General features: G+C 37.5%; 1 protein-coding gene and 1 long non-coding RNA gene across 3 annotated transcripts in view; one reads left to right on the top strand and one right to left on the bottom strand.

The window, feature by feature from the left end:
- LOC131045387 (uncharacterized) overlaps positions 1 to 16,627 on the top strand; it is a 34,540-nt gene extending 17,913 nt beyond the window's left edge. Inside the window, exon 6 of the long non-coding RNA XR_009372507.1 lies at positions 16,272 to 16,627. This is a non-coding gene — a long non-coding RNA (uncharacterized LOC131045387). The remainder of the gene's footprint in view (positions 1 to 16,271) is intronic.
- The window catches only part of LOC131045386 (uncharacterized), a 46,540-nt gene that overhangs the window by 19,805 nt on the left and 3,747 nt on the right, over positions 1 to 22,988 (bottom strand). Inside the window, exon 2 of one of the 2 annotated variants that reach the window (XM_057978968.2) lies at positions 404 to 588. The exons of the other annotated variant lie outside the window; for it this stretch is intronic. The gene's annotated coding sequence lies outside the window, so the exon portion shown is untranslated. The remainder of the gene's footprint in view (positions 1 to 403; positions 589 to 22,988) is intronic. 2 annotated transcript variants of the gene reach the window in all.

The following is a 22,988-nucleotide window of genomic DNA, read 5'->3' as shown; positions in this document are numbered from 1 at the left end:
ACAGGCTCTCATTTAGACTAAGCTTCCTAGAGTTATATTTTTTATGGACAATGGAGATGACTTCTTAATATCAGATTTGAATTCATTAAGCACATGTTAATCTTCCTTGTTCAGATTATGATACCATTGTTAATGTCATACCAGTTTGATTACACACAATCATATTTTTAATTAAACACACAGACATTTTAAGGTTTGCCTGATCAACGACTTTCCTTTTTTGAGCGGATACATTCCAGGGCTCCCACGATATCTAATCACAGGCGTTCCTTATTATCATTTGATATAGTCATCATGCTGTTCTAATTTTTCAAAATTACTTTGGAGATTGAATACATTGAATAATCACGTTTTACTTGATATCAATAATCCTCTACATTAATCTCTGAGTATGAAATCATACCTGGTCAAGAACGCGGATTGGTTTTCCACCCTCGTCTGAAACTTTTCCCGATTCTGAGTTCTCGTATTTTCTTTTTTCTTTCCTATTCTTTTTTGATGTCCTTGTGAATTGGGCGAGGGCAGTATTTAAACTACCCGCGTCAATACTGTGTCTCCTTGTGAAGATGCGCCTCCCGTTGAAATCACCTTTAATGATAGTATCATCCATTCAAGACGAATTCATAACACCGTTTAGGAACAACCGTAATTGCTATGTTTTGTTTAGTCATTACAATATCTAAAAGTTTGTTAATGTAATTGCAAACTGCGTAACATCCAGATATAAATATTACGGTGAACAATTAATTAAAATGCCATAATGAATATGTAATATTTCAAAACGGTCTAATACATTGAGTTTTTATGTCTTTATACATACATTCCATTACCGACAGAAAGAATACATCAGTTTTTTTTAATACAGTTTTATAGGGACATGACAGTCCTCCCCTCCCAAAATTGCTTGTCCTCGAGCATTTGGAGTTGTGGATGATTAAAAATTTCCTCTCCTTCCCAGGTAGCATCTTCTTCCGGTAATCACTTCCACTTAATCAAAAATTCTGTTATGGTTTTATTCTGTAACTTTTTCTCCCTCATATTCAAGACAATTTCAAGTTCCAAAATAAGTTTACCTTCATCACCCAAAGGGGGTAATTCTGCGCAAGGTATAACCTGCCGTCCTAAGACCTTCTTGAGCCGCGACACGTGAAAGATGTTGTGGATTCAGTTGTTATCGGGAAGTTCGATCTCATAAGCCACTTCTCCTATCTTTCGTAGTACCTTGTAGGGACCATAAAATCGGGGTTTGAGCTTCTCAATACTGCTGGACTTCAAAGAAGATTGCCCATAAGGCTGAAGCCTCAAAAATACAAGGTCTTCTTCTTCAAAAGTTCTTTCTTGTCGATTTCGGTTGGCATAAATTTTTTGCCGGTTCTGAGCCTGTTGTAAGTTATCTTTGAGAGGGTTTAAAATGTCCACATTCTGCTGCACGAAATCCTTAGCGCCCAGTACCTTGCTTTCTTGAATGGCTAATCCTTCAAAAGTCATAGCATCATACCTGTAGAGAGCCTTAAAGGGGCTCATCCCAATAGACATGTGGTGAGTTGTGTTATAACAGTACTCCCCTAGATGTAACCACCTTATCCAGGCATTCTGCTGATTCGTGACATAATTCCTCAAATATCCCTCCAACCATTTATTTACTATCTTTGTTTGCCCATCCGTTTGCGGATGGTAACTGGTACTAGGTGTAAGGTTGGTACCTGCTAACCTGAACAACTCTTGCCAAAACTGGCTAAGGAAGCGGCTATCACGATCACTGACAATGTTCTTAGGTACCCCATGCAAACGAAAAATTTCCTTAAAGAACACTTCTGCCACTTCCGGCGCCTTGAATTTTGTAGATATTGCCATAAAATGTGCATATTTAGTTAGACGATCCACCACTACATATATGCAATCTTTACCTTGCACCTTTGGTAGTCCTGTAATGAAATCCATAGAAACACTCCCATTTTTGATCTAGAATGGGTAGTGGTTGTAAGAGCTCGGCAGGATGCGTCTGTTCTACCTTGTTTCTTTGACAAGCCATACATTCTCAGACATACTTGAGGACATCTCCTTTGAGTCCTTTCCATGAAAACTTCTCTTATTTGTTTATATGTTTTGTAATATCCTTGATGTCTTGCCAAAGGGTTATCATGATATTCCTTCAAGATTGTGCTCTTAAATTTAGAATTTGATGCAAGAAAAATTCTACCTTTATAGAGGATCAACTCTTCTACCACCTTATAATCTTCATTTGGCAGATTTCCTTCCATTATTTCAGTGGCTAAAGTATCTTTGGCATATTCTGCGGTGATTTGGGACCTCCAATCCCCAGAAATACTTGTTAGAGAATTCAGGAAGACCATCTGGATAAAGCATCTGCTACCACATTTCTTGCTCCTTTAACATATTCTATATCAAAGTCCAAAGCCTGAATTTTACTCACCCATTTCTGTTGGTAGTCATTGAGATCTTTTTGATTCATGAAGAATCTAAGACTGTTGTGATCGGTTTTCACATTGAACTTATCTCCCACTAGGTATTGTCTGAACTTGGCAAATGCATGCATAATAGCCAGCATTTCCTTATCATAAATGGAGTAATGTTTTTCTTTTTCGGACAATTTGCGGCTTTCATAGGCTATAGGGTGCTTGTTTTGCATGAGGACAGCCCCTATTCTGTCACCGGACGCTCACATTGCAGCTCAAAGGGTTGGGAGAAATCAGGAATGGCTAAAACTGGACAGGAACTCATTGCCTCTTTGAGTTTTTCAAAGGCTTGTTGTGATACTTCGCTCCATAAGAAAGCTCCTTTCTTTGTCAAATCAGTGAGAGGTGCTGCTATCTTTGAGAACCCCTTGACAAATCTCTTGTAGTAGCTATATAATCCTACAAAACTCCTTAATTGGGTCAAGTTCCTTGGTTTTGGCCATTCTTTGATGGCTTTAACTTTCTCTTCATCAACATTGACTCCCTGGGAATTAATTTTGTGACCAAGGTAGAGAATCTCTTCTAATCCAAATTCACACTTGGAAGCTTTGGCGTATAATGATTTTGATTCAAGAATGCTTAGTACTTCATCAATATGCTTCAGGTGTTCTTCCCACGTTCTACTATAGATGATGAGGTCATCAAAGAACACAAGTAAACATTTCCTTAGAAGTTTACGAAAAGTGTGATAAATGCAAGACTGAAATGTTGCTGAGGCATTTGTGAGGCCAAAAGGTAGCACCAGAAATTCAAAATGCCCATAGTGACAACGAAAAGCTGTTTTTGGCACATCATCCTTCCTCATTCTTATTTGATGATATCCTGACCTTAAGTCGATTTTTGAGAAATATCTGGCTCCATGAAGCTCATCAAGCAATTCATCAATGCGTGGAATGGGGTATCTGTTCTTAATAGTTTTCTTATTCAATGCCCTATAATCCACACACATTCTCATTGTCCCATCCTTCTTTTTTACCAACACTACCGGAGAGGCAAATGGACTAGAACAAGGTTGTATATGACCCATCTCCAATAATTCTTTGACAGTCTTCTCTATTTCCTCCTTGAATTTATGAGGGTGTCTATATGGTGTGGTGATCACTGGCCTAGCACCTTCTTCTAACTCAATTGAATGTTCAAACCCTCGGCTAGGAGGAAGTCCTCCTAGAATGTCCTCAAAGACCCTTTTATGTTTGGTTAAAATTGGTTGGAATGTCGATATGCATTGCCTTGTCATGTGTTCTTGATTGCTCCAAGACCAAACATTGAGCAATCCATTCTCCCTGGCCATGTCTAAGAATTTTTTCCATCTTTTTACAAGTTACTACCTTGGTTGTTCCATCTGGTAGTCCCTTAAGTGTTACCTCCTTGCCATGGTGCTGGAAGCAAATCTCCATGTTTGGGAGATCCATAATGAAGCGGCCCAATGAGTGGATCCATGGCCTTCCTAAGATGGCATCATTGTCAGGTGTAACCACATAGAAGTCTCCTTTGATTGTGTGATTCCCCATGTGTAACTCCATTTGGGGAATGAGCTGCTTGCAAGGTGCTATGAATCCATTGGCTAATGCCACTTTGAATCCTTCAAACTCTTGAGTTTTTAACTTCCTTTGAGCCACTAATTCTTTACTGATGAAGTTATGGGATGCCCCACTATCAACCAAAGCAATTACCTTTTGCCCTTGGAGGGTGCCCTTGGAATCTAAGCGGTCTATTTTCAGAATTTTGTGAAATAGTTGCTAGAGCAATAGGTTCAGTATCCTCAAATTTTGTCCTTTTTGTGGGGTTTCCTTCTGTATCATCATCCATCTCTCCTTCCAATTGGTGAACTTGGACCCTTTTACATTGGTGATTCCTTTCCCAAGGCCCCTTACACTTGAAACGTAATTTATTCCTTTTTAATTCATCATGCAACTTTTGATATTCTTCACAAGTATGCCCTTTTTCCCAAGGTTTTTTACAATATTGACAAGGCCTTGCATTGTGATCTACATTTTTATACTTGACTCCCTTATGCTGATTTTTTGAATGCGTATTAGGCGAGAATGTGATGCAAAGAGATTCTTGGAGTTGCTCTCAGTCACTTAGTTGTCTTTCTTGTTCTCTCCAACCTTCTAACTCCTCAAGCCCATCCAATAGTACTTGGTAAGGGTTCTACTAGTTAGACCTCCAAGGCCTAATCCACTTTGGCTTGCCTCCAAAATATAGCCACAAATGTTTTACAACAATGCTTCCTATTGAGGATTCCACCTCAATCCCTATCACACCTTCCCAACGCTCCAACAACCTTTGCAAAGGATCTTTAATCACAAATTTGTTCCATGAGTGTAAAATGAAGTTACACAGTGTCTTTGGTGTCTTCTAAGGGTTTGATCACCTTTAAACCCATTGCCAAGCCTTCTCAAGCTCACTTTGTCTATATCAGGCTTCAAACAGACCTAGTTCAATTAGGCCTCTTTTTACGGTTTTCAGGGCTTAAGTTCACATCTACCCACACAAGGCCCCAAACAAATTACATTTATGAGTACCCTTTTCCTAGTTACATACAATATTGCAGAATGGCATTTGGGTTCTCCGTACACGGGGTTTCTAGAACTGTCCTATTTTAAGGGTTTTAGGGCTACCTGAGTGACTTGCAAACTTGGCCTTAGAAAGCTTCACCAGTCAAAACCTCTGCACAAACTAATCATGGATTCTTAAAGGGCATTCAATGGGGTCTCCAAACATGTATCAACTTTGGCTCTACTTGTGCTCTGAAAATGCACATCTTCTGCTGTCCTAGTCTCACCAACTCCTAGCTGTGAGCCTAGGGTATCATTGTAAAACCACCAAAAAGGTCTGCAAAGCCAAAAAACCTACACTAAACATATTTATAGACCCTAACCTAGCATTCCACTAGATTTCAACTGGTGCAATCAGTGGGTGCTCAGGTTAGAGCCATTTATTGCTTAAACCCTAGCACAAGGGTTTTGTACCTAGTTCACAGAGAATGGTTTGAATCTCTGCAACCAGACACAATCAAACCTTGAAATCTACCTTGATGGAAAGCAGATTCACCAGTCCTTCATGCCCTGCAAGTAGGTTCCTCTGACAAGTCCGTACTGGACTATACAACACAGCAAAAACAAGGAAAAACAGTGAAAGCAGTGTAAAACAAGGTTTTTTCCTTACAAACAAAACTTTGCTTTGCATTCCAAACTCAACCAACCTGTACAATGATGTTGTCTTTGGCTTTTAACATCATGATTCAGTTGGTTAGAACCAACTTCTTCACCGCCAAGAAAATAAAGTGCAACTTTTTGCAATGTTGCAAATGTTGCTTAACATTTTACATCTTTTTGATCCTTAGGATGCAACATTGCACTCAAGTGTACTCCAAGGCTCCAAAGGCCTTCTATGCATTCTAGGAGACCTAAAACAATGCATTACACCCTTATTACATGATGACTCTGATTTTAGAGTAGTGCACATGTGAACAACATCAGCATTACATCTTTCTAGGATATCAACATCCTGAACACAACAAAAGCTTGGATAACTCAACCATGACTTCATTAAGTCCCAAATGGTTGGTCCACTTATTACAACATGAAAGACAACAAAAAGCCTTAAGAACAAAGCAAAATTTGCATGGAGTGATAGGTGCCCTGCACCAGAATGTTTTGGTCTTCTCCCTAGATGAGGGGGTGTCAAACTTCCTTGCTTTCATAATTGCTTCTTCTAGATTGCTAGGTTCCATGGCACTCACTATACTACGAATGGAGTCTTTTAGTCCTTGCACAAAAAGGTAGGTGAGCCGCTCTTGCGAAATTTCAGGGACCATAACTGCTAATCTTTGGAACTCAGTGGTAAAATCTTCCATGGATCCCTCTTGTTTTAGCCCGGTTAACTCCTTAAAGTACCATTGTGGGTGCCTTTGATCAAATATTTTGATAACTTTCTGAGTGAATTCTTCATAGGAGGTAATATTATGGTGGCCCAAGGTGATGAGACCATGGTGCCACCAATCATGAGCAGCTCCTATGAGATGTAATACTGCAAATTTGATGGCACTTTCTTCTGTCATAGGGCTGAGAGAAAGGTAGGTATCCAGCTTTTGAACCCATGACTGAGCAGAGCATTTTCCTGACCCATCAAAGTTAGGGATAGTGATTTTACTTATTCTTTCCCTAAGGTCCTTTTCAAAGCATTTCTTCTTCTTTGTTTGGGGAGTGGATCTCATTCTGGCTTCATGGTAATCTCTAAAAGAGACATAAGCTTTTAATTTAGGTTCTAAATTTGAATATGCTCTTACTATGTCATCTACATTTTCCAAGGGGGAAATATTTTCTTCTTCCCCAAGTTCCTCCCTTGGTAAAAAAGACGGTTTAGTGGACCTTGTGCTCGTATTGGCATTTCCTTGATGGTTTTCAGAATGATGGGAGTTTGTATCCCTTCCATTATTTTGGGTTGTTCTATCATTATTATTATTACATAGGTGCTGGAGTGTTTGTAAGATTTGTTGATTGGTTCTCTCATTTTGTTCCATGAATGTCCTAAAGTCATTGCTTAATTGGCCACTCATCTTACTGCCCCGTCTGTGCATTAAAATTCAACTACAGGTTGGCAGGAAGACCTGCTCTGATACCAATTGTAATGTCCCCTACCAGTAATGCGTAATGTTCCCACTAATTGTACGCAGTACAGAAAAACTTCCTGATTGAAATTAAAACATAGACCCAGAATTACAGTAAATTATTTATTCTGTAATAGCAAAAATGAAGATAATATAAGCAGAGAAAATAAATTCATATTTACTTGATGCGCAACAGTGGAAGTTTAAGACAGTGATTTAGAATATTTCACTCAGTTATAATCATCTGAAATATAAAGTTAAAGAGAAATCAGACAACTGAAAATACTTCTGTTACACGGATACAATACAGATATATGCATCGATATGCTTGCCAAAATCAAACAGTGAATATAAGGATTAAGAGCAGTCTGTTCATTGAAACTCAACCATGCTTTTATTAATGAACAGTTTACAATTGCCCAGAGAGACAGCGAATGGCAGAGGTCGTTCATCATGCCAAACTCAAGCCCAGGAGTAGTCACTTGCCCTCCTCGCCTACTGGTTTAATCCTTACAGAATAGGTGGAGTACTTGGGTGGGCAATCAACCCCCCTGCAGATCCACTGCTAACTGGGACAGTGTAAACTAGTTCGGTGGTTAAAAAACAGGGTTTTAGTTGGTTTACTGTTGACTGTTGATCGATTATTTTAATTTGTTCTTTCTCATTTTTAATCATTCTCAGATGTCTGGTACAAATAAATCTACAGGCTCTCATTTAGACTAAGCTTCCTAGGGTTATATTTTTTATGGACAATGGAGATGACTTCTTAATATCAGATTTGAATTCATTAAGCATATGTTAATCTTCCTTGTTCAGATTATGATACCATTGTTAATGCCATATCAGTTTGATTACACATAATCATATTTTTAATTAAACACAGACGTTTTAAGGTTTGCCTGATCAATGACTTTCCTTTGTGGAGCGGATACATTCCAGGGCTCCCACAATATCTAATCACAGGCGTTCCTTATTATCATTTGATATAGTCATCATTGTTAGTTCTTGTAACGTCAGTCATACAATTTGATAATTCCGATGCGTGATAAATTGATTACATGTTAACATATATAATAATAGATAAACTATCAGTATATATGTTAACAATAAATGATAAATAAAATAAAATTCGAATTATGGTATTTGCCACCGGTTACACCATTTCATATTAACGAAGGTTGTGATTAAGCGATTCATGATAAATCGCATTCCTTACGATCAGTCAAGCAAGCGATGATCTTAGTGTTTGTTAAAGTGTTGTGTTATCATGAGTGGTACGTAGGGAAGAGACGTGTCTTCCCACGTGGGAAGACATATCTCTTCACTACTTACCCTCTCATTCACATATATATAACATTCATACAATGAGGAGGAAAACAATACAGCAATCGATAAGTGTTGTGCATCCTTCCATTCACACTACAACAGTTTAAATTTAATTTCAGATTATATCTTCATCTCTTCTATCCTCTTGATCACAGAATTTGAATAAACTTAACATGGTAAGATCAAATTAAATTCTGTAACGATCATATAGACTTTCACCCGGCTCTTACTAGATCACATTCCTATAATCCTAATGGCAACTGGAGTTAGGTTTGAAGATCGACTAGATGGAGCATCCAATTTTGTATCTTGGAAATTCAGAATCATGCTTGTTTTGAAAGAAAATAAAATTGACTCCCATGTCAAAAGTGAAATTCCCGAACCCTCTGATGATACGGAGAAAATTCAATGGAGCAAGGACAGTGAGAAGGCTCTTAAGATAATTGTGGATTCAGTGAGAGATCACATTGTGCCAGTTATTTCTAAATATGAGACGGCTTTTCAGATTTTCAAAGCCCTAGCTGACATTTATGAAATCAACAACACTAGCAAGGCTCTCACCTCATGGGAACCGTTCATTCAAGGAATCAGTGCTCGTTCTAAATTTCCTAAGTTTGATAGATTGAAAACCGATTGCATTCAAGAGGAATCTCGGCTTGTCACAAGAGGAGTAAAACAAAACAATGGTAATGAGGACATTCAAGTTCTAAACCCTAATTCCCACAAGAAAGGAAAGAAGGACTTTAAGAGAAAGAAGGACAACAGCTCAAATGGAAAGGGGTCTTCAAAGAAGAAGAGAGACATTTTTGAAGTACAATGTTTCAAATGTGACCAATATGGGCACTATGCAATGAAGTGTCCATACAGGATCAAGCAACAGGCTTCAATGGTAGAAGTTAAGAAAGGGAGTGATTCCGAGAAATTAGTCTTCTACTTAGCCCTCTCTAGTCAAGTCACCTCCAGTTCCAACACATGGGTGATTGATAGCAGAGCATCTCGACACATTACTGGATTTTGTGAGTACCTAGATAAACTTGTGGAAAATTCAAATGAAGAAGTACAATTGGTGATGACTCAAATTATCCAGTTATGGGAATAGGAACTTGCAATATCAACCTAAAGTCAGGCATATCCCTACAGCTGACTGGAGTTCTATTTGTACCTGGCATAAAGAGAAACCTTGTCTCAGTTTCTGCACTTGAAGATAAGGGTTACAGATTAACCTTTATGGAAGGAAAGGTACTTGCTTGGCCAAAGAACTCCACCATCGAGAAAGCCCACACCATTGGAGTAAGACAAGGGAGCCTCTACAGACTTTGCACCTCTCCACCTCAAGCTTTGATTCATGAGACTCCAGATTTGAATGAACTTTGGCACAGAAGATTAGGGCATCTTCATTTCCATGCCCTACCTAAGATAGAGAAGATGGTGATTGGCTTACCCAAGCTAAGTCACAGTTCTGAAGGAGCCTGCAAGGGGTGTGCCTTGGGAAAGAATACTAAAGGGTCTTTCAATTCTAGCAACAGTAAATCCAAAAATGTATTAGAATTAGTTCATTCTGATTTATGTGGACCCATGTCTGTACCCTCCTTAGGGGGATTTTTATATTATGTAGTATTTGTAGATGATTATTCTAGGAAGACTTGGATATATTTTCTGAGGTACAAAGAATCTGAAGAAATCCTTTCTAAATTTAAGGAATTCAAAGCTCTTGCAGAAAACATGACAGGTAAGAAAATCATAACTTTAAGAACAGACAATGGGGGGGAATACACTTCTGATATGTTTAAAGATTATTGCATAAATGTTGGGATTAAGAGGGAGTTAACTGTACCTTATAACCCACAACAAAATGGGGTAGCTGAAAGAAAGAATAGAACTATAGTAGAAGCTGATAGGGCTATGTTGTTTGACCAAAATATAGAAACCTCATTTTGGGCTGAAGCATCTAGGACAGCTGTGTACATTCAAAATAGATGTCCTCATTCTCTTCTTGATAATAAAACCCCTGAAGAAGCCTTTACTGGTAACAAACCTGACATAGGTCATCTCTGGATCTTTGGGTGTCCAGTCTATATTCATGTTCCCAAAGAAAAGAGATCAAAGTTAGAAACTTCTGGAAAGAAAGGGGTATTTGTTGGGTACAATGAAACCTCTAAGGCTTAAAGAGTATACATACCTGGACAAAGGCAAATTGAACTAAGCAGAGATGTCATCTTTGAAGAAGACATAGCATTCAGGAGGCCCAAAAGCTCTAATGAATTAGAACACCAAGATCCTCCTACAAGCATGGATGAGGATCCCACCCCTAAGATTCAGAGGGAGACCCCTGAAAACGCTGAGCATGAAGTTCAAGACTTTCCTTTAGAAGAACCTTATCCCGAAACTAGGAAGAGACCACTTTGGGCTAAAAAGATGCTTCAAGAAGCTGAAAATTATGCTGCTCCAAAGGGGACCTTCAGAGAAAGTAAGAGACCTAACCAATTTTCCAGTTATGCTGCCTTGATGAGTGAGACCATTGATGCAGAACCTTCCTGTGTTGGAGATGCTCTCAAGCATCAAGTTTGGAAAGATGCTATGTCAGAAGAGTATCAGTCAATTTTGAAAAATTGATGTCTGGGATATTGTGCCTAGGCCTAAAGGCAAATTTGTGGTATCTTCTAAATGGCTCTTCAAAATCAAACATGCAGCAGATGGCAGCATTGAGAAGCACAAAGCAAGGTTTGTTGCCAGAGGTTTCTCACAGAAAGAAGGTATTGACTATGAAGAGACATTTGCTCCTGTTGCCAGATACACTTCTGTCTGAGCAGTTTTGGCTATTGCAATATCTAATGGATGGAAGGTCCATCAAATGGATGTTAAAACTGCTTTTCTGAATGGTAAGATTGAAGAAGTTTATTTGGAGCAACCTGAAGGTTTTGTGATTCATAAGGCTGAATCACATGTCTACAGATTAAAGAAAGCCCTGTACGGACTGAAACAAGCCCCGAGAGCATGGTATGAAAGAATTGATCACTAGCTCTTGGAATTAGGGTTTTCCAAGAATGAAGCAGATCCAAATCTCTACTACAAGGTAATCAATGGTGAATTATTAATTCTTATTCTTTATGTTGATGATCTACTAATCTCGGGAGAGGATAATCATATTTCTCGTTGTAAGAAAGAATTAGCCTCTGAGTTTGATATGAAGGATTTAGGAATTCTTCACTACTTCCTTGGATTGGAAGTTTGGCAGCAGGCAGATGGTATAATCCTTAATCAAAGAAAATACACCATTGATATACTCAAGAGATTTGGAATGATGGATTGTAGATCCATGACCATGCCTATGGAGACAAATCTGCACAAGCTAAAGGAAGCAACTGCAGAATCAGAGTTTGCAGATCCTACCCTCTACAGACAGATTATTGGATCTCTGATGTATTTGGTAAACACAAGACTTGATATATGTTATGTTGTTAATACACTAAGTCAGTTCATGTGTGAACCTAGGGAAATACATCTTGTTGTTGCAAAGCATATTCTGAGATATCTCCGAGGAACTATTGGTTTTGGTTTGAAATATAAACATGTAGACCTTGACCTATATGGATTCATTGATTATGATTGGGCTGGAAGCATAGTTGACAGGAAAAGCACATCAGGATGTTGCTTCAGTTTAGGATCAGGAATGATCTCATGGATATGTAGAAAACAGTCTTCAATTGCTCAAAGTTCTACAGAAGTTGAATACATTGCAGCCTCCATGGGAGCAAGAGAAGCAGTATGGCTCTGGAAATTGCTTGTAGGATTGTTTGGTCAGCCCTTAAATCCTACTATCATCTATTGTGACAATCTGAGTTGTATCAAGCTTTCAATGAATCCAGTATTTCATGACAGGTCTAAACACACTGAGATTCCTTATCACTATGTTCGAGATATGGTGGAAAGGAATGTGTGATCAGACTGAATTATATTAGTACAGGTGATCAGATTGCAGACATTCTTACCAAGCCTCTCTCCACGATCAAGATTGAACACTTCAGAGATAAACTTGGTATGGTTGAAAATGTTATTTAATTTTGAGATAGAGTCTCATTTATTCTGATATACTAATATATTTAAGATGTTTAATGTGTAAACTCTTTTATTTGTCATGTGTGTTACTCCATGACTTCATGGGCCCCCTGTGAACATTATTGAAGGGTGACAACTTTTCAATAATGAACACTTGTTTCAAATTGATATTGTAAGGTGACGAATTTACAATTATCAATTTATCTATCTTGATGGATATCATGTAACTTGATATCTATGGACATGTCATGATATTATATATCTCTGAGACATTATGGTAGATATCAGTTGGTTGATATCATTAAATAAACCATAATTATGATAGAGATCTTCATGGTGAATATTATGGACATAATATTCGTGGACATGCCATGAATCGTTATCAATATGGTAGGCATCATGTGACTTGATGCCAATGCATGTACCTTACCTAATAACTATGAGTTATGGTGAGTATCATGAGACTTGACATTCATTGTTGAACCATATCTTTGAATATCACTATGGTGTGATATCTCTTCCCTTCACAATCAATGGATGAATTGTGATGTTTTCTCTAACATGAAATGTGTCCTCCCTAGCTAAGAGGGAGTGTTAATTCTTGTAACGTCGGTCGTACAATTTCATAATTCCGATGCATGATAAATTGATTACATGTTAACATATATAATAATAGATAAACTATTAGTATATACATTAACAATAAATGATAAATCAAATCAAATTCGAATTATGGTATTTGCCACTGGCCACACCATTTCATATTAACGAAGGTTGTGATTAAGCGATTCATGATAAATCGCATTCCTTACAATCAGTCAAGCAAGCGATGATCTTAGTGTTTGTTAAAGTGTTGTGTTATCATGAGTGGTACGTAGGGAAGAGATGTGTCTTCCCACGTGGGAAGACATATCTCTTCACTACGTACCCTCTCACTCACATATATATAACATTCATATGATGAGGAGGAAAACAATACAGCAATCGATAAGTGTTGTGCATCCTTCCATTCACACTACAGCAGTTTAAATTTAATTTCAGATTATATCTTCATCTCTTCTATCCTCTTGATCCTAGAATTTGAATAAACTTAACAATCATGACTCTTTTGATTTTTCAAAATTACTTTGGAGATCGAATACATTGAATAATCACGTTTTACTTGATATCAATAATCCTCTACATTAATCTCTGAGTATGAAAACATACCTGGTCACAAACGCGGATTGGTTTTCCACCCCCTTTTGAAACTTTTCCTGATTCTGAGTTCTTGTATTTTCTTTTTCATTTCCTATTCTTTTTTTCATGTCCTTGTGAATTGGGCGAGGGCGGTATTTAAACTACCCGCGTCAATACTGTGTCTCCTTGTGAAGACGCACCTCCCATTGAAATCACCTTGAATGATAGTTGCATCCATTCAAGACGAATTCATAACACCGTTTAGGAACAACCGTAATTGCTATGTTTTGTTTAGTCATTACAATATCTAAAAGTTTGTTAATGTAATTGCAAACTGCGTAACATTAATTAAAATGCCATAATGAATATGTAATATTTCAAAACGGTCTAATACATTGAGTTTTTATGTCTTTACACATACATTGCATTACCGACAGAAAGAATACATCAGATTTTTTTAATACAGTTTTATAGGGACATGACAGTCCTCCCCTCCCAAAATTGCTTGTCCTCAAGCATTTGGAGTTGTGGATGAATAAAAATTTCCTCTCCTTCCTAGGTAGCATCTTCTTCCGGTAATCCCTTCCACTTAATCAAAAATTCTGTTATGGTTTTATTCCGTAACCTTTTCTCCCTCATATTCAAAAATTCTGTTATGGTTTTATTCCGTAACCTTTTCTCCCTCATATTCAAGACAGTTTCAGGTTCCAAAATAAGTTTGCCTTCATCATAACACCTCCCTCTACGACTACCAACATCGGGATTCTTCCCTGGACTCTATATCTTGCTTGTTTGAACTTCATTTGATCTCACATACTTGCAGCATTCTACTTCTTTATCTTGGATATTGCTTCATTGTCACGCCAGCACCATTGTTGCAGCTTGGTCTTCTTCAAGGGTTGTCTTCTTCTTCGCTTTGGCAAGCTCTAGCTTCGTTGGTGTTGAAGGGAAGTTTCTTCCTTTGTTTGCATTGCCATAGTTCTCATTATCTCCATTCACATATTGTCATCTTGTTATTGTTATAGCTCCTATCCATATTTCTTTTATTTTATCTATCTATCATCTTGGTTGATCATGGAGGTAGAAACACCAAAGTGGGGGTCTGATTGTGGCTGGCCTCTAAATGTAGCCCCAACACTTTTCTCTTGTCGTCTTGTGTGCAGGTTGTTGAAGCTTACTCCTTGATTGCAGGAGGCTAAATTCATGGACCCTCTATGACGTTTTCTCTTCTCTTTTCCTTTGTCATTTCATTTGCTGTTTACAGTTAGTTTACTTTTCTATATTATCATTTCATCATCTTTAAAGTATTTAAAAGCATGTATTACATCACTCAACGTTTTCTTGGAAACTCTATACTATGTCCGTATAGGATGCCAACGCACCGTACTGTCGTCCATGATCTGCGTATGCATCCTAGACAAAGGGCTAATGAAGATCACCAAAAGATCTTTGTGGTTTGTGCTTTTGGATTCTATAGTTGAAACATTTTTACTGTTGTCTGTGTGGTTGCTATTCAGTAATTTCCGTCATAGGTTTGGATTGTTAACTGCTTGTATCTTCCTAGCTCACTAGAGTGCCAGTTTAGTGAGGTAGAGTAGGCTTATTCACTCCTCTGGGTTTCATCACCTTGAGGGTGTCGAATTTCCTCCTCCACAATTTCAACATTTTTAATGTCACAATACTAACTACCAAGATTACTCACTGTTGAATTTCAACGCCTTTCATAGGTTTGTAGTGAATCCTACCAAGTATAAAAATATTGTCAAAAAGCATCTTAAACTGGTTGAGGAAGCATACAAGGATATAGGGTGATTGCAAAGTAAATTAAGAGAACTTTGATATTTAGGATTTGCCTAAAACTCGAGAGAGGGTACAAGCCCTTTGAAATTTTTAAAATACCTCAAGGTAGGGTACAAGTCCTTTTAATTTTTTTAAATACCTCACTTGGTCGGTTGCCCAAAATCCAAGAGAGAGCAAATCTATTGTTATTTTACCTTATATAAAACTTACAGAAGGCATGAGTATGGTTCATTTACAACTTATAACTCGTATGTCTATTGTAAATTCCTATCCCGTATTGGATAGAGGTATGGTTCATTGACCACTTAGATGCCCATGGTTAGAAGAGCCTGTATTGGCTGAATTTTATTATGTCCCGTATTGGGTATTTTAGCTTGGATTGACTATTTCTATCCCCAAGAACATAGATTATATTCTTAAAAAAATTTAAAGACTTACCTGGGTCTTTACATATTTATTTTATTGATTAATATTTTATTTTTTATTACTTATTTAAAAATAATTAGTATCATGTAAATAATATTTTGCTTAAAATTATTTTTATTCATCTCAAATTTTAATACAATTATACGAGTTATGTGCATACAAAAGTTTGTTAAAACAAAATATTAATAAAAAGTTTTTAAAAAATACATATTGAAATGCTGCTACATAGAAACGGTAAATCAATTACATAGCATTAGTGACTACCATTTTAATTCCTTGAAATTGGGAGTTATGTAGTTAGTAATCATATGACATGTAATTCTGTTGATTGCACAGTGCAGACTTTCAATCTACTAGGAATTTATCTGAAATTGATTGACTTCTTTGTGTAGTGCATACCCAATGGATGAGTTATGAGAGGCTACATCATCTACATTTTCTTCAACAGAGCTTCTTATTCCTTTGCAAGACCTTGAGCTTAGAGTGACAGTGTGACTTACCAAAAAAAAATTATTGGTATAAGATCACTTTTTTCTTGTAGATAAAATTGATAATGGCTAACCAATGATAACAGAAAAAGGTTAGCTCTATTTGTGGTAGCCTTTACTGGGTGTTATATACATAGATATTCAACATTTAATTTCCATGGTACGTTTTTCTATAGATCTATAATTTTCTTTAAAATTCTAGCCCTGATATACAAAGGTCTTGTAAGATGAGGTCAATTCATTTGGTGGCAACTTTGGCATAAAAAGAAATTTTGGCATATGAAATTTTTTTGTTCCCGTTTCTGTTTAGAACTTTAAAAAACTTTGGGGCTTTTTTATAGCTTAAATCCAAGAACTCTGATGTATTCACATATTCACATACGTGATTACTGTCAATGGAGTGGGAGCCACAAAATTATTGATTTGAGATATTATGGCTGTTGATGATTTATAGCTTCAGTCGGATAATATTAAATGTTAAATTGTTTACTACTCCCACCGATTGGCATTAACGTGGAACAAACAATTGTTTAGTATAAACAAAGAGCCACGATCAAGTAATGTCTTGATCGGTCATGACCAATCAAGGCATTGCTTGACCTTGCCTCATTTGTTACATACTTATATTGAGTGGCATTCGTGAGATAGGATATAGAAAAATAATAAATGCTCCTCTCACCTGCCATACAAAAGAAGATAGTCAGATTTATATTTTAATCAGTAATACATAGAACAAGATAGATGTTAATTCTGATCCATAAATTTAACATGGTATCAGAGCTAGGTTTCATTCTATAAAGCCCAACCGCCTAAAGGAAGATCCGATTAAGATCAGATTGATATCTCCTTGAAAGTTTGTATATTAAAATGACGAATGGAATCAGATTCGAAGACAGACTTGAAGGTGTCTCAAACTTAAACTACAAGCGTCCCTTGCTGAAGTCAGAAATTCAGACATATGTTCAGAAAAATATGTTCTCTAGAAGAAACTCAAGATACCTTGTGATTGAGAGGGAGCTTACAAATAAAGATTGAGCACTTCTAAGGTAAAAATTGTAAATATTGATTATTATTATTAATACTAATAATTATTTTATGGGCCCTGTGTAAATCATAAGGAAGTGACGACTTCCAAATGATTTCCACTTGTATTTTTGAGATTATTGGAAGGTGACGATCTTACAATAACTCAAGATTGTGGATAGAATCGCCGATTAAGGCAATCCACGTAAGAGCTTGTGGATAGAATCGCCGACTGAGGCAATCCACACAAGAGCTCATGGATAGAATCGCCGACTGAGGCAATCCACATGAGAGCTCATGGATAGAATCGTTGACTGAGGCAATCCACGTGAGAGCTCATGGATAGAATCGTTGACTGAGGCAATCCACACAAGATCTCATGGATAGAATCGCCGACCGAGGCAATCCACGTGAGAGCTCATGGATAGAATCGCCGGCTGAGGCAATCCACGTGAGAGCTCATGGATAGAATCGCCGACTGAGGCAATCCACACAAGAGCTTGTGGATAGAATCGCCGACACAGGCAATCCACTCAAGAGTTTGTGAATAGAATCGCCGACAAAGGCAATTCACATCTTGAAACTATGGTCCCAAGATAAGCATCATACGATTTATGAATATTGCTCCCAATACCTTTTATCCTCCCTAGCTAAGAGGGAGTGTTGATGATTTATAGCTTCAGTTGGATAAAATTAAATGTTAAATTGTTTACTACTCCCACCGATTGGCATTAACGTGGAACAAACAATTGTTTAGTATAAACAAAGAGCCACGATCAAGTAATGTCTTGATCGGTCATGACCGATCAAGGCATTGCTTGACCGTGCCTCATTTGTTACATACTTATATTGAGTGGCATTCGTGAGATAGGATATAGAAAAATAATAAATGCTCCTCTCACCTGCCATACAAAAGAAGATAGTCAGATTTATATTTTAATCAGTAATACATAGAACAAGATAGATGTTAATTCTGATCCATAAATTTAACAATGGCTACTTCGGAAGATTTTGCAACAAATTAGAGATCCTTTGTGGTTGTAAACTTTGCCTTTATTTAATGGAAATTCACTGGTATTTGGTCGTGATACATAGTTAAAACTTGCAGGAAGTAGGAAAGATGGCTAGGTGCTGTGAAACATACATGGGAAGTCATATTTTTTATTGAAATTGCTAGCCAGAGAATCTTCATTGCATGACAATAATAGCCAAATGAGAATTGAGAATAATGGGCGGAAGTAAATAAGCTTGGATAGCTTGGTAATGTCAGATGTCTAGGAAGGAGTGAGATCTTCACCTAAATGCACCAAACTACACACAGTGATAGCATGACATCATTGTAGAACTGAATGCTCTTATTTGTTGTTTTGTCCACATATACAGACTTAAAATGGGGGCCAATTATCTTTATTTTATCAAGCATTTTGGTGTGTGGGTTGGTCTTATATAAAGCATTCATTCTATTCAGTCTCTGCTATACTGTAGCGTCCTATTTTCCTAAACTATCACCCAATTTGTTTTCACTCCACCCTAAGGATCTTGCATATTCAAGCTTCTAGTTTGTTTGAACTCCATTCTTTATATTGCAAATTTGTTTAAATAATTTAGAAAACTTCATTTAGATGATTTGACCTACATTATATTTATCATTGCTTTTATCTAGGATTAGTATGAATAACAATTTTTAGCTTCTCTTATGCCTCACAAATGCAGTTCCACGGCCATTGGAGAGAATAACAAGTTCAAAGATGAAATATGATATTTTCAATGCTCATTAACATGCATAAGACAGTGTACTGTCTTGGAATTTGAAGCATTCAGCTCATGCTGCTACTCACAGACCATTCTTAACAATCCCATACTTAATATCCAATCCTCATAAATGTTAGCAGTAGTTTTGCTTAACAGAAGCGATAGTTGTCTCTTCAATCTCTTCGTAATTCACAGACATTCAGCTCATTCAAACTTTCATGCATAAGCTAACTAATGCGAACAACATATTAGCCTTGTTTTCAACGCCACTCTTGACCATAATTTCTGCTTGCGATAGTCTTTCTTCAGTAGTAATGCTTTAGTTAATATTTGTTGTAATTTATCTCATTCAATTAATGAGAAATCCGTTTTTCTATCAGAAAAGCTCTGTATTTTTCTGCAAGTGTTTTGTTTCTTCACATTCCAGCTAGATCCAAGCAATCTGTGAGCAGGTTCTACTGAAATTTCACATGGTATCAGAGTCTGGGAGCCAGGAAGAAGACACATAAACGTTCTTTTTTGCAAGTACAGAAGATCAAAGCCTAAATAATGGAATTTCCAGCCTTTGCTTTTCTCACGCCATACAACTATTTCGAATGGAAGTCAAAGATTCTGCTTCAACTTAGAAGTAGAGGCTTGCATCGAATAATCATGGATGAAGAGGTTGAACCTAATTTTGCTGTTGAAAAATCCAAATATTTCAACAGGATGGATGAGGCCTTTGGTCTTCTATGCTTATCCATATGAGACCTTTGGTTTTCTATGCTTATCCATATCTCCAGAATTGTCATTTCATGTTGAAGCATGCACAAAATCAAATGAGATTTGGACTAAGTTGGAGCCTCTTTTTGGGAAGCAAGATGAGATGTGGGGTCACATTCTAGAAAATAAGCTCAACTCATTAGACCCGAGAAGTTTTGAAAACATTCAAGACTTTTTCACAAAGTTCAAGGCCTTATTACTCCAGCTGAAAGAATGTGGAATTGACAAATCCAAGGAAAAAAACAAATTAATTATTTTCACTCTGTCAAAATTGGGTCCAAAATATGCAGCATTTGTCTCATATTTTCACACAGTTAGGCTTACAATAGGAGCAACTTGGAAGATGCCCACACTCAATGCTTTTATTAAGTCCTTGATACATTAGCAAGATAAGCTCATAAAGATGGGCACTTTGAAAAATTCCAAAGCTCATGCACTTGTTGTGCATGCAAGCGGGAAGAACAATTTAAAGTCAAATCAGCAATCCAAAGGCAAAGAGAAGAAGGATCCAGATCTGAGAAAGGAAGGCAATCTCAAACCTTTAGATGGATCTACTAGGTCGAAGGGGGCAAATCAAAGTGCTGCTATTGCAACCATGGTTATCATCTGGAATTATCATGCATGAAAAAAACCATTGATCTCATGGCACAAACACTTCAGCAGAATAATCTTGGTAATCTTATTCCAAAAAGTGCCAAGAAAAGCACCAAAAACAAGAGATAATGCACATGCATTAATTGTTGTTCATTCTTCTCTAGATTCAGGATCATTGACTCTGAAGCTTCACATCACATGGCAGCCACAAAAGATGCTCTCTCCTCTTTAAAACCGTATGTTGGTCGTCCTATTTTCATGGGTGATGACTCTCTAGTAGAGGCAACTGGAATAGGGAGGGTAGAGCCTGGAATTGGAAGTTTTAAGAATGTCTTGCACATTCCAAAGCTTCCCTTCAATCTTCTCTTTGTCTATCAAATGACACATACTTGCAACGGAAGGAGAGTTGAATTCACCCCAGATTTGGTGAGCATATTTGACATGCAAGACAACTCCAAGATTGTTGTTGGTAAGGGGAATCATCAATCTCATCTGTACACTTTTTTTGACTTTGTTGTAAAATCATATTCTACTTTACTGCTAACACATGCAAATGATGAAAGTAGAATTCGGCATGAAAGATTTGATCATTTAAATTTTAGATACATGCAACAACTTAGCAAATAGGGGATGGTGAAAGGCTTGCCTGCCATAGAATTTTTGATGGAATTTGTGAAGGTTGTGCTCTTGGAAAGCATCCACAAGAAATTTTTTTGAAAGGAAATGCATGGAGAGCCTCTTCTCCTTTAGAGATTGTTCGCAGTGATCTAATGGATCCATTTCCAAAACCTTCCATGCACAAAGCTAGATATGTCCGAAAATTCATTGATGATAGCACACTATACATATGGGTGCATTTTCTCAATAAGTCTAAAGTGTTTGAGAATCTCAAGATTTTCAAAGCCCAATGATCAAGATCCTTCGCACAAATAATGGGGGGGAGTATGTCAACAATGATGTCCAACATCTTTGTGATGAAGCTGGAATGTAGCTGCGAAACACAGTTCCTTACACTTCGCAGCAAAACGGGGTAGCTGAGAGGAAGAACCGATCTTTGAAAGTGTTGGCTAGTTGCAACAATGTAGCTGCGGAACACAGTTCCTGACACTTCGCAGCAAAACGGGGTAGCTAAGAGGAAGAACCGATCTTTGAAAGTGTTGGCTAGTTGCCTGTTGCATGCTAGGGCCCTTCCTTCCAATTGTGGGTTGAAGCAATCAACTGTGCTTCATACATATAAAATAAATCTCCTCACAAATTTGTCACTGGAAAAACACCTTTTGAAGCATGGAGAGGTATGCAACCGAAAGTCACACATTTTCACATTTTTGGATCACATGCATGGGCTCACATTCTTGCAAACAAGATGAAGGCTTTGGAGCCTCAAAGAAATTTTTTTATCTTTGTTGGATATCTAAATTGTGTAAAGGGATATAAACTGCTAGATCTTTCAACAAAAATGCTCTTCATTGAGAGGAGTGTCTACTTTGATGAAAGTCCCATGCATGCATCTCAGAATCAACATGTCACTCCTTATGTGCTTCCTCCTCTTACTGATCTCAAAGAGATACATCCAGTCCCTGATTTTTGATACATCTGAATCTAATTCAGATGAACATGAACATGTATGTTGAAATCCACATCCAATCCCTGATTTGGATTCCAATAATGATTCAATATCCCTTGTGAGAAATCAAAGAATAAGGAGCTTAGCTGATATATATGATGTTCCTTATGCACTCTCAGCTACTGAGCCCAACATGCCAATGCATGCCTATGTGGTTGAAGCATTTGACCCTCATTCTTATGCAGAAGCTATAGGGAATCCTTTTTGGGAGGCAGCCATGGATGAGAGATACAACTCCTTTATTGCAAACCAAACATGGGACTTGGTTCCACTATCCTTTTTGGGAGGCAGCCATGGATGAGAGGTGCAACTCCTTTATTGCAAACCAAACATGGGACTTGGTTCCACTATCCTTTTTGGGAGGCAGCCATGGATGAGAGATGCAACTTCTTTATTGCAAACCAAACATGGGACTTGGTTCCACTTCCATCTGATCGCAAGCTTGTTAGGTTTAAGTGGGTCTACAAGACAATTAAATCAGCAGATGGATAAGTTGAGCAAATACAAAGCAAGATTGGTAGCTAAAGGATTTCAGCAAGTTCGTGGCAAAAATGGACTCCATTCGATTGGCTCTTGCCATTGCAATAGTAAGAAGGTGGGAGGTACATCACATGGATGGAATGAATGCATTTCTTCACAAAGATCTCAAGGAGGAGATCTACATGTACCAGCCACCTGGTTATGTACAAAATTCCTCATTGGTATGCAAACTCAAGAAGTCACTCTATAGCCTCAAGCAAGCACCTAGAGCTTGGTATGCTAAAATGGATTCTTATCTTTTGTCTCAAAATTTCATGCGATGCAAATCTTATCCAAATGTATATATGATGAGAACATTTGACTCTCCATTGCTCATAGTACTCTAT

The sequence above is a fragment of the Cryptomeria japonica genome, chromosome 1 (genome assembly GCF_030272615.1).
Source record: "Cryptomeria japonica chromosome 1, Sugi_1.0, whole genome shotgun sequence".
Classification (NCBI taxonomy): Eukaryota; Viridiplantae; Streptophyta; class Pinopsida; order Cupressales; family Cupressaceae; genus Cryptomeria; species Cryptomeria japonica.
This window is presented reverse-complemented; position numbering and strand designations above follow the sequence as displayed.